Source organism: Chionomys nivalis, chromosome 24 (genome assembly GCF_950005125.1).
Source record: "Chionomys nivalis chromosome 24, mChiNiv1.1, whole genome shotgun sequence".
Classification (NCBI taxonomy): Eukaryota; Metazoa; Chordata; class Mammalia; order Rodentia; family Cricetidae; genus Chionomys; species Chionomys nivalis.
The window spans coordinates 46,293,672-46,306,367 of NC_080109.1; the positions used below are offsets into that span (position 1 = coordinate 46,293,672).

At 41.8% G+C, this 12,696-nt stretch overlaps 1 long non-coding RNA gene across 1 annotated transcript in view; it reads left to right on the plus strand.

Annotated features, from left to right (window-relative positions):
- Positions 1 to 6,489: 6,489 nt before the first annotated feature.
- LOC130866048 (uncharacterized) overlaps positions 6,490 to 12,696 on the plus strand; it is an 86,393-nt gene continuing 80,186 nt past the window's right edge. The window contains exon 1 of the long non-coding RNA XR_009056294.1: positions 6,490 to 6,712. This is a non-coding gene — a long non-coding RNA (uncharacterized LOC130866048). The remainder of the gene's footprint in view (positions 6,713 to 12,696) is intronic.

Consider the following 12,696-nt stretch of genomic DNA (forward strand, 5'->3'; position numbering starts at 1 on the left):
TAACTTATCAAGTAAATAGAAAGCCCAAACAATATGATACATTGCTTTCATGTTTGATGAAGTGGATTTGAAACAGTAAGAAGCATGAAAGAGGCAAGTATATACTGATAAAGAGAAAAATTCATCAAGAATTAACAATGTTAAGTATTTTTGCACCAAAATCTGGGCCTCACAATTTGATAAACACTAGTGAGCATAGAGGGTGACAGAAGTCTCAGACAATGAAAGTCGATGACTTTAACCTCCATTCTCAGTTTTAGATAGGTCATCCAAACTAAAATCAGTAACAAAACTCACCAGGTAGTGACAGAATATGCATCTAAGAAGGAAAGAATACATATTAAAGTCATTTTATTAGTATGAGTGTTGTATGCATGTTTCTGTACCATGTATGCACCTGGTGCCCATGAAAGTCAGAAGAAGGCATCAGGTCCCCCAAAACTAGATTTACAGAACTGCCATATGGGTGCTGGAAATTGAACCCAGGACCTATAGGAGAACAGCTAATGCTCTTAGTCACTGAATCACTTCTCCAATGGCAGAAAATCTATTATTCTTTGCAGCCTATGGGACCTTCTCTAAAAGAGATCATATTCCATGTCACAACACAAATATTAACAAACACAAGATAATGAAAATAATTGCTTGTATCTCATCAGAATATCAAGGATTAATACTAGAAATCAATACAAAGAGAAACCAGAGAAGCTTTAGAAATAATTTTTAAAGATTCTTCAATGACCCATAAATCATTGAGTGATTCAGATAGGAAATTTAAAAATTGCACAAGTCAGATAAACATAAAACTACAAGTGTGGTGGTCTAAATCATAAATTCTCTTGTAGCGCCATAACAGAACCCTTGGTCTGCAGCTGATGGCACTGTTTGAGGTTGCTTATGTAGGTGGAGCTTCGAGGAAGGAAGTGGGTCACTCGGGGCTGGCTTTGAGAGTCCATAGGCCCTTTCCATGTCCACCTCACTGTCTCTGCCTCCTGTGTCTGGATGAGAACTTGATCAGCGAGCTTCCTTTGATGACCACCTGCAGTTATTCCTCTCCTTCCGTTCTGAACCCTCTGTCTGGAAGCATAAGGCTAAATAAGCTCTTCCATCTATCAGCTGCAAATGTTCAGGGTATTTTATCACAGTAAAAGAAAAATAAATACAAATTACCAGAAATTATGAGTAATATTTGTGTCCATTATTCATGCATAAAATATATAACAGATAAATAAGATAATGTTAAAACTCAAGTCTGTAGCAACAACCAAAAATAATAAGCCAAACACAAAACAGTAGATGATGAAAAATAATATAGATGCTAACATTAATGAAATGGAGACTAAAATAACAGTAAATAGCCAAATAAACAATTGATCCATTGAAAAATATGACATAGAGAAACCCATAGACAATTCAACTAAGTGGGAATACCTAAATTCTAAAAATATTAATGTAAAATGAACATAATCACAGATTCTTATTAAAACCAGTGGATCATTATGGATATTTTGAGAATCTGTATATTAATATCTGGAAAATCTAGTTGGGTAAATTTCTGGGCAAATACTATCTACCAGCATTTAAGAGGGCAGAAAAATACAAGCAGGTCCATAACAACAAAGAGACGGAATTACAGATGAAGAGCTCCTGACAGACACAAGCTCGGGACAGACTTGTTGGTCTCTACTAAACCTTTAAAATTTGCCAACTCAGTACTGATCAAAGACTTTTGTAAAATTGAAGGGAAACAACAAAATAATTCTACAAAGTCACCCAGATGGCATCAGATAAGAACATAACATAAAAGTACACAGTGAATTATTTAATGAATACCAAAACAAAAACTCTCAATAAATTTTCTACAAACTGAATTCAAGGATAAATACTCTGTTTTCAAGATAACACACCATGAAAAAATTGCTTTTATTCCAAAGATATAAAGATGATTCATCATGTACAAACAAATAACTGTTATATAGTTCATAAATAAGCTTAAGACAAAAATACTCCTGATAGATGTAGAAGATGCTTTTCATAAAGCTCAACATCCCTTTGAAATGAAGGCTTCAAAGAAACGAAGAATAAAATCAATGTACCTCAGTGTAATGTGGGTCTAGAAAGCAAAACTCAAGCCACCACGACATTATTGCTAAATGAGGAAAAAATAAAAACATTTCCTCAAATGTCAGTAACTGACAAATCACTCCCAATATTTGGTCTTATTCAATGCAATCCTAAAAGTTTAAACTGGAGTAATAAGACAAGTGAAAGACAAAAGGGATATAAATAGGAAAGAAACAAATGACAGCAAATGCACTAAATCACACTGGCACCACCAGAAAACACTCATAAACACAGCATTGTAACAGGACACAAAATCTACACGTAAAAATAAGTAACATCTTTATATACCAATAGTGAACAACTAACAACAAAATTAGAAAATAAAAGTCCCATTTTCAAAAAGAAAATGAAAAAAAAAAGAAAAAGAAAAGAAAAAAGTAGGAATAAACCTAAGAAAGGAAGCTAAGGGGAAAGGGGATGAAGAAAAATTAAAAAATTTAAAACAAGACACAAGAAAATGAGCTTGAACATGCAGAATTAATATTGCGAAAATGACTATATTGCTGGGAGTTGCGCAGAGTCAAACCAAACAATCATAAATCTATGTTGAAGCTCTAGGCTCCTGATTAATCAAATCCATTTTAAGTAGGAAATACAGTATGGAGACATTAGAATACCTGATCTGAAATTATCACTATGTTTAGCTACTAGGAAAATTATTTTGTGATTCCACATCACCACAATCAGATTGCTATCACCAAGAAGTCAACAAACAGTAAACAACAGTGAGCATGTGGGGAAAGAAGAAGCTTTGTTCACTGTTGATGGGAAAGTCACTGGTCTACCACTGTGGAAGTCAGCATGGCTGTTCCTAAAATATCTAAAAATAGGCCTTCTGTATGGTGCAGCTATACACTCATGGATTTCACTAAGTGTTCAGGACCAGTAGGCTGTCCCAGAAGTTAACCCATTTCTGTAACTCTTTACAGAACTGTCAGGTTGCATGAGTTTGCTGCTCAAGCCTGTGTGATTTCCTCTGGTTTCAAAGGCCATGAGGACCCTTTCCACTCGAGTATGAACCGAGGGATCTCACCATACCTTCTTTCATTAGTGCAATTCAGTTTGAAGAATGGCTTAAGGGTCTTCATGAGATATGTGTATACTGACATTCATAAGAGCATCGTGCACAAAAGTTTAAATGCACAAGTGTCCATCAAAGGATAAATAGATAAGCAAAATGTGATGATGCACCTTAAATAGGAAATTATTCTGCTTTGAAACGAAGGGAATTCTGACACAATTATAACACAGAAAAACTCTGAGCCCGTTATACTAAGTATGACAAAATAATTAGCAAAAGTAACTAATCTGTGAAACAGAGTAAATTTTGTAGAAACAGAAGACAGAATGTTGATTATTCCTGGGTGTGGGAAAGGAAAAGAGACTTGTTTAGGAGGTGTCAACTTTCAGAATTATTTGATGTATGAAGTAGACGAGATAAAGAAGCATGATTTGAATCTCTGAGACTGTGCTCCTGGGGCTGGAGAGAGAGTTAGTTAAGCGCTCTAGTTCTGATTCCAGAGGATCCAGGCTCAATTCTCAGAGCTCACAGGGCAGTCATTGGTAATACCAGCTCTAGGGGATCTGATGCTGTCTTTTGATTCCCTCAGGCACCATACACACACATAGTACATAGAGTTACATACAGGGACAACACCTATATGTAAACAAGAAAAATGACTGCTGTCCCATGCCAGGCCAAAAATTTTGGACCACAACATTTCCACTTAGGTCAACATTAGGGTTGGCAACCACATATGAATGCCCATGCAGGACTGTCTTTCCTGAAATTAGTTTCCAAAGCCTTGCATTTGCTCATCCTGCTGCACTGTTTAGCTGATACTACTGCAGTGATTAAGCAAATGGGAACTTTGTAACAAAATGTTTCACCTACGAAAGGAATCTTCACCAAACATTCTATTTAGAGAAAAAATCAAGACCTTTGAAGTTGAAAGAACCTTTTCTAGTGCAATCTAAGATGTGATGAAAAGAAGCTCTCATCGGCATCACAAGGTTAAATTCAGGTGTATAGTAAACTTCAGAATCACATTAACTATAGTTTGATAGAGACACTCCATCTCTATCAAAGTTGATCACTTCATTTTTCATGTTTTAACTTTGTGTGTGTGTGGAGAGGGCACGTGTTTAAGAGTGGATGCTCTTTTAAGACAGCATGAGATGATGCTAGAGGAAAACCTAGGTGATGGTCCTTGTTTGAGACAGGGGTTCCTGTCTCCAGGGAAGTTCCCTCTCATCTCCCCTAAGTCACACTGAGATTACTGTTGTATGTTACAGTGTCCAATTTGATGTGAATCTGGGCTTCTGAACTCTGGTCCTCTCACTTCTGCGGTCCCCACTTTGCCCATTGAAACCTGATACCGCTTTACATCTTTAATACTGATTTAAAAGTTGGTTTCAGAGCTATAAAACAAGCAACTATCTCTTTACAGTAAGCTTATAATATGCTCTCATCCCTATGAATCAAGTTTCAGTACACAGACTCTGGTGTCTAACCAGAAAGTGCCTTGGGGATTCAGGCATTTAATAAGTATACAAAATCAGATGGTGAATTTTTTCTTTGCTTAATAAGAGTGGGAATTTCTTCTCTGACCAAAGTTTTTCAGGCCAGGCAAATATTCTGATAAAACTTTTTCTCCTTAGCTGTACTTTGTGTTGCTTCTATGTTGAAAGTAAACGCAGATACTCAGTATACAGTCAGATTTCCCAGGTTCCTTCCTAGAGCTCCTCCATCTGGAAGTGTGAAGAGGTTCCTACTCTTAACATTTTATCTCCTCGGTTCACAGGAATAAAAGTTTAATAAGTTTGAAGGATTTGAAAAAAAAAAAAGGAAAAAGCATGGGGCTCTTTAAACAGAAATTGCCTCTATGGCTTTTCCCTGCAGGAGACCATGAGAGAGAATCATTTTAGATAGAAGGTCTTTGTCCTTCCTTACACTTCTTTCATGGTGAAGGGCTGTTTCCTTCTCATAGAGAACACTTCTAGTGCTTGCTTCTTCAAGTAATTAGGTTGATTTCCACTCTGTCCAATTTCATTCCGCCATCCAGCCTTATCGTTCTTTGTTTGAAAACAAAGCCTTTTCTGATTTTGTGTTTGGCGACTGACTCTTGCTCTCATTAAAACTTCAGAAAAATCTCCTCGTTCAGGAAGTTCCACCCTGCTTAGAGAGGCCCAGTTAAAATTCCTTCCATTCCTTCATATTAATTAAAACCACCTTTCCTCTAAGCGGTTCCACTGCAAAAAAAGAACGGGAAAAAAGAAAGAAAGAAAAGAAGGAAAGAGAGTAGATAAAGCCAAATGCAGTGAGGAAGAAAGCTGGAGCTGGTTTGTTTGGGAGTCCCCACTGTTCTTCACAGTGGGCTGACAATCTACTACTCAGTAACTAGCTTAGCTTTGATTTCCACATTCACTTCGTAAATTTGTATGCAGAATCCTTTCTTCCAAAATTGACAGAATCACAGAGAGGAACATCACAGGGCTATTAAAACCAACCAGAAGGCTCCATCTGCCGTGCCTTTCAGGAATCCAGTCCACTAATTTTGCTGTGGTTGATGACTCAACCCCTCAAGGAAGGATAGCCTCAGTTTGCAGAATTGCCAGATCTCATTCATTGGAGCAAAGAGTCTTCACATGGGGCTCGTTTACAGGCACTTGTTTATCTGTTTACATATTTAAATAACCTCCCTCGGAGGACGAAGCTTGTCATGAATTTCTAAATAGCAAGCAAAGACTTCGCTTGGCTGTGTGCACCCTCCCACCTGTGTTTCTCACAGGCTACTTGTAGTCCTTCCTTTCCTCTTTCAGTTCTTCCCTCCGTCCCTAATTTAAATCAGTTTCCTAAGTGACCAGTGGATGACCTCGAACTTCAGATCCTTTCTGCCTTTATCTCCCCCCCAGTGAAAGCCGGCTGTGTGTGTGTGTGTGTGTGTGTGTGTGTTTGAGAGAGAGAGAGAGAGAGAGAGAGAGAGAGAGAGAGAGAGAGAGAGAGAGAAAGAGAGAGAGTGTGAGGGGGATCTCGGCTTCTGCCATGCCATGCTTGAACCCACGCTCCTCGTCTAGACCATCCGCACACGGTCCAGCCCCCCTTCCTCTACTTAAAGAACACAGCAATATTTGAGAAACCGAGGCACAGATTTGAACCCGTATATCTGGGTTAGAAAACCATGCTCCTTTTAATCATGTGAAGGTTTCATGGGCCCTAAACAATAATCTGAGGATGAAATCAGAGAAAGCGCCTATCTGTGGGCTTGTGGGGGGGGGCGGTGGCCACGGGGCCAAGTGTCCAGTTCCGCGGCGTCCCTGAAAGCCCTCCTCCCGCGTGGGGGCCGCTCGCCGTCCACCCTCCCGCGGCCCTCGGTCCGCCTTGGCAGCGCGGCTCCCGTGACTCAGCCGCCGGCCCAGCGCTGGCCCCCGTTCCCCGCCGCGCGGAAGAGAGGCACCGCTCGGCCCGAGACGCCGGCCAGGGTGGGGGTCGCCGCCCGCTCGCCCGCCCTCCCTCGCGCCCTCGCTTTCCGGCTGCCGGAAACCGGCCCCGCCGGCCGTGGCCCCGCGGAGCCGCGGCGCCGCTCAGGTAATGCGAGTCCCCGTCCTCGTTCCGCGGGAGCCCGCGGGGCTGCGTGGCGAGGCCGGGTGCGCGCCGCTCGCCGCCGGCCTCCACGGTCCCAAGCCCCGGGAGTCGCGTGCGGGGCCGGGCCGTCCCCTCGGGCGCCCCGCGGGGGAGCCGACCCACGACGCCCTCGCGCTGGGACGCCGGCAGCGGTCGCCTCGGCAGGAGCCCCGTCCCCGCCCGCCCCCGTGCTCCCCGGGGTCGCTTGCTCCACTTCACTGAGCGGTCGGGTCTCAAGCATCCCCAACACTGGGCTCGGTTCACTCCAGGAGCACTCAGCCCTCAACTAAGTTACTACGTAGACTTTAGTCCCGCAAACTGGGACGAAACTTAGGGAACATTGCTTCCCCGGAGCCAGGCACTCGCAGTGTTTACTCCATTCAGTCACCGGCGACATTCTGAGCTAACCAGTGGCCTGCCGCAAAAGATGCAAAAGTCAGTCCCTGCCCTCCAGGAGCTCTTGGTCCAGGATCCCAGACCCGGGTGCTATGGTAGTGGGGGACAGGAGATTACAGGAAAGGTTGGATTTTAAGTTAGTAGTTAAGAAAGGGTTTCTTCACCTCCTTCTGGCCCCAGAAATTTTTCATGAAAACGGGATTTCTAAGGGATTTTTCTCTTTTACAATCAGCAGTTATCTCTCTGATCTCAGAATTTCTCTGAAATACAATTGCTTCGTGATAGGGATGACCCAATGCATTCTGGTACCACATAAAGAGTATTCCAGATTTTTTTTATTAGAATTCCAGCAAGAGTGAGTTATATAATTTATCAGTTACATCAGTTACATAAAGCATTGCTAGGTCACATGGAGAGCTTGATTCTTGCTTATACATGTACTTAACACATAGCCATTGCCTACTACCTGCCAAATACTGTCCTTGGCGTTAGAATAAAGCAGAAGCCCGTGGTTTCTTGGTTATACTTTGTGGTGGTATGCATTTGCAATAAGAAAAATATAAGGTTGTACCATTGTACACACTATGAAAAATAGAATAAGATTTGTGTGTTTAGCAACTTAAAATTGTCTTATACAAGAAGTCTTCACGAGAAAGCAATGTATTTCAACAGCTGAGGGAGCAAGCCGTAGTCTGTCTGCGTCCAGTGCTTCCTAGGCACAGAATAGCAAGTCCACAGAAGTTTGTTTCTTGCTATGCTCAAGGAGAAGGAAAGAAGTTTGCGTAGTGGCGTTAGGGAGGAAGTAATGTGTATGGTTTCAGCTGTTTTCATAGGGACAGCTTAGTGTGTTGTATACTGAACTAGCCTAATATTTCTTAAAGTAATATGGAAGACCTTTGTGGAAAATTTGACAAAATAAATGAACTGGTGGTCCAATACACGTGTCTAAGGCATCCCTGTGGTTACTGTGTGGGGGCAGACTGAAGAAAAGTGGAGATTTAAAGCAGGGACACTGATTAGCTCTAGAAACAGCTTCCACTGAGCTGGGCAGACTGCAAGAGGTATGTATGCCTCGTGGATTAAGAATCTGGATTTGGACATTAATGTATTTTGCATGTCTACATTCTGTCCTGGGAGCAGCTAGTTGGGATTCCTAAGATACAGAATTTTAAAGGTGGATGAAACACTGCTACATTGTTAAGCTAGTAGGAAAGATCAAGTACCACTGAGACATTGATTCTACAGTGCAGTACAGTGCTTTCAAGTAAAGGAGAGAAAATGTGTATGTTATGCAATTCTGGGGAGTTGTCTTTTGCTGGGGTCATGGAATGGGTATCTATAGTATTAAAAGTGTATGGACACAGATGTAGGTGGGCAAGCTGATGGACTCTAAATTGCTTTTCTTGATGACTGTGAAGGACGGTTATAGTTCATGAGAAATTTGTAACCCCCCCCATTTGTCAGAACATTTGTTGAAAGAATATTTTCAGATTCTGAGAATTACTGGAAGGACAGAACTTCACATTTTACTGTGGCAAGAAAAGGACAGATTCTAATGTCTTTCATGTTTTTTTTGTTTTGTTTTTGTTTTTTATACCTTTTCAGTTAGTTTTGATGATTTCATCACACGTATGACATATTAGGATTATGCTCCTATATTTAGTCCTATTGCCATCATCCTTTCCTTTCCTTTCCTTTCCTTTCCTTTCCTTTCCTTTCCTTTCCTTTCCTTTCCTTTCCTTTCCTCTCCTCTCCTCTCCTCTCCTCTCCTCTCCTCTCCTCTCCTCTCCTCTCCTCTCCTCTCCTCTCCTCTCCTCCCCTCCCCTCCCCTCCCCTCCCCTCCCCTCCCCTCCCCTCCCCTCCCCTCCCCTCCCCTCCCCTTCCCTCCTTTCCATTCCTTTCCTTTTGTTTTGAACCCACCAAGAGGTACAGGCTCCCTGATAAGACATGGGTAGGAAGTTATTTCCTGGAGCTCGGACAACTTAGCAACGGCTACACCATTGAAGAAAGTGAAATGACCACCTTCCTATAGCACCTACACCTCCTTGCTATAGCAGCCAGTAGTGCCAGTAGCTCCTCCTGAGGGAGTTAGGAGCACATGATGGAGTGTCAAAGCACCAGTCATGTGCATGCCTTACACTGCCTGACTACAGCAGCCATGTCCTATCGGGAAGTCAACATTTCATGACACTCTTTCCTCTCCTCCAGCTTTCACAAGGTTTTGTCCCCTCTTACTTTGTGTTCTACAGCCTTGCTGTGTGTGACACAATCTGTTATCATTTATAATGCTGGTGATTGGAGGCCAGTCCCGGGAGGGGCCATGCAGGTTACTTGGTTGGTAGGAGACAACAGGGCCATGCAGAGATTGCTTGAGAATAAGGGCCTAAGAGTAAGGGGCTATGGAAGCGGGGGAGAAGGGCAGAGAATGAATGGGGGCACAGAGAAAGGAAACCGAGAGGGGAGAGAGGAGAAAGAAGAGGGGAGAGGAAGAGGAAGAGAGCCAGTAGTTCTTCAGAAGAGCGACAGATGGGGAGAGAGTGGGCTGGAGGGGAGTTGGGAGATGCAATTGCCTGGTGCTTGCAGGCCGGAAGGGAGCAGGCAGGGCTTCTCTCATAAAGGGACAGAGTACTCAGGCGAGAGGCCAAGCCATCACATTACAACACAGATATTTTCGTCACTAATTCTCAGGATTTTAATCCATTAGGAGTCTCTGCATTAACTACTACCCCAGAAAACAAAACACACGAAAAATTCACTACCCCCAAAGATGCTGCCTAATTTGGGGAAAGCTTTTTTCTGAGGCTAAGAACATAAATATTAGAAGGCAGTTTCTTCACACTCTAGTTCCAAAACGACAGTAGTAGATTAGCTCTTTGGGTTTAGTGTCCTCCCAGTTAGGGTTTCCTAGGCGTGCATTGTTTTTCCATGGAGTGGGACTCCAATCAGAAAATGATTCGTTGTCTTGTAACATTCCCTATGAGCTTCAGTTAGTTTGAAGGAAGCTTCAAGCTCAGTTGGACGACGATTTCCCTGTGTCCCCCATCCAAAGTCTGCGGTGTCTTCAGCTACAGCCTCGTACCTGTTGTTCTGACAGGCAGCAGGAACAGTGGTGATTGCATTCACTGGGGGGCTCCTGGGGAGCAGCTTGGCAAACAACTCATAGAGAATTATATTTGTTTAAAATCCTATGATTTCTGGGGACAGTATTATCCACCATTCAGGGTATACCTGTTAAAACCCATTTTTAAAATTATGTATTTTAGTTAGCCGATAAATGGTAGCCCCTTACATGGCTTTCTCATGCAGCCTTGGTTTTGGTTAATTTTTCCTTCACTGCCAGCTTCCTCCATGACCTCCATCATCTCTGCTTAAACCTTTTTAGCTCTAGTGTTTCCTTCCTACCCAGATGTCCATATCACATGTGCTCTTCTTCTCCCTCCCCTGAAGATCTCAGCAGTCTCGTGACTTCTTTCTTGCTTGCTGACCTGTGGAAATATTCTAGTCAAGCATAGGAATAAACAATTCAGAACTAGGATAGATATATGAGAGAGACTACAACGTCTGTCTTTCTGAGTTAGGTTGCTCATTCAATATATTTTTTCAGTTCCATCTATTTTCCCCTTTATTGATGAATAGAGTTATGTTTTCTATACGTACCACATTTTCAATATTTGTTACTTAATGGACATCTAGGTTGATTTCATTCCCTAGCTACTGGGAATAGACCCGTATGTCACATGAATATTAATCTATAAGAGGACATAGAGTCCTGCCATATGGGCCAGGAACTGTATATCTGGGCCATATGGTAGTTTTATATTTTGTTTGTTGAGAAACCTGTAGACTGATGCACATAGTGCTGTAGTAGTTTGCATTGTTTAAGGATTCCCCTTTCCCCATAGCCTTGCTAGCATTTTCTCACCCCCCCCCATCATAACCACTTTGCTGGGAGTGAGATGAAAAGTGGTTTTGTGATTCTCTAATAGCTAATGATGTCTTTAAAAGTGTTTGTTGATTGTTATATTTCTTCTTGTGAAAATTCTGATTAGTTTCATAGTTCCCACTCTCCTTTTTATTGAGTTATCAGAAATAGGTCCATGGGGATCGGTCCATGCCAGGTCTGCACTCTATTGCTTAAGTACAACCCCAACTCTGATACCCTTGGCTTTCTTTTCTTGCATTAAGTTGGATGAAATGAAGAGAATTGTTGAATCTTGTAGTATATTTAATTATGAAGAGGTGGCATTCAATTCAGAGAAATATGTTAGCAGAGATTAGTTTCAAACTGATTTTTGTTGTTGTTGTTGTTTGTTTTTGTTTTTCAAGACAGGGTTTCTCTGTAGCTTTGTAGTCTGTCCTGGAACTAGCTCTTGTAGACCAGATTGACCTCAAATTCAAAGAGAACTGCCTACCTCTGCCTCTGGAGAGCTGGGATTAAAGGCATGCGCCACCACCACCCAGCTTCAAATTGGGTTTTAAACAACAAAAATTGACTGCTTGGCATGAATAGGCTGTACAGCCGGAATATTGGGGACTTTCCTCTTGGATAGGGTATCAAGATCGAGAGAGTGGCTGCAGTTGGAAAACTACCAGTTTAAGATTTTTATCCTGTATTTATATGGACTATTCATTGAATTCTCAAGATTAAACAGGGTGTGGCATAAAGTCTTAGCAGGGGATGTAATATAGCCACTATGTGAATGACATTTTCTCTGCCTTCATATTACTCTTGCTAGTAGAAAAAGAAAGGCATATGAAAACATGCCAGTGTAATTAAAAATGCCTGAGGACAAGCTCTGAGTAGTTTGAAGGTCTTAAAAATTATCCTGGTAATTATCAGTTTGTGTCAGGAACCCCAGAGTACTGCTTAGCCTTCAGAATCCATTGTGTGCTTTAGGGAGGGTCAGGAAGAGATTTCATTTTCTGGTGGACCAGTGTGGTAGTGTATTGTAGACCTTCTCTCCTGTAGAGATGAGGGTAGAAGTTTGAGCTGCTTCTGTTCCTGGCTGTGGCGAGCTAGAAGCTTGCTCTTCTATCAACCTTAATTGAGCATTCTATATCAAGGGGCGCAACTGTGTCCCCTAGACCAAATCTAGCCTGTCATTTGTTTCTTTAAATGAAACTTTATCAGGACCCAACCATATTCTTTTCTTTTTCTGTGCTTTCATGTTATTCAGATAGCGCCAATGTGAGTATGCTAGCTGAGCATAAATTGGTGATGATAACTATATTAACCACAGACGTCTAAGGAGTACTGAGAGTGTGGTAATGGGCTTCCCAGTTCAGTCCAAGTACTCAGTCCTAATGGCATATACATTGAAGCAACCGATAGATTGAGCTGGCTTATACATATACTGCATATATCACATGTATAAATTATACATGTATGATATGATATACATGTATATGATATATATGTATTTAACAACGAAGAAATTAGGGACTATTAATTTGAGAGAGAGAGATAAAGGGGGATGTTTGGGAAGGGTTGGTGGGAGGCAAGGCAATGTGGAAAAAGATGTAATTATATTATGTTTTAATTTTAAAAAAGA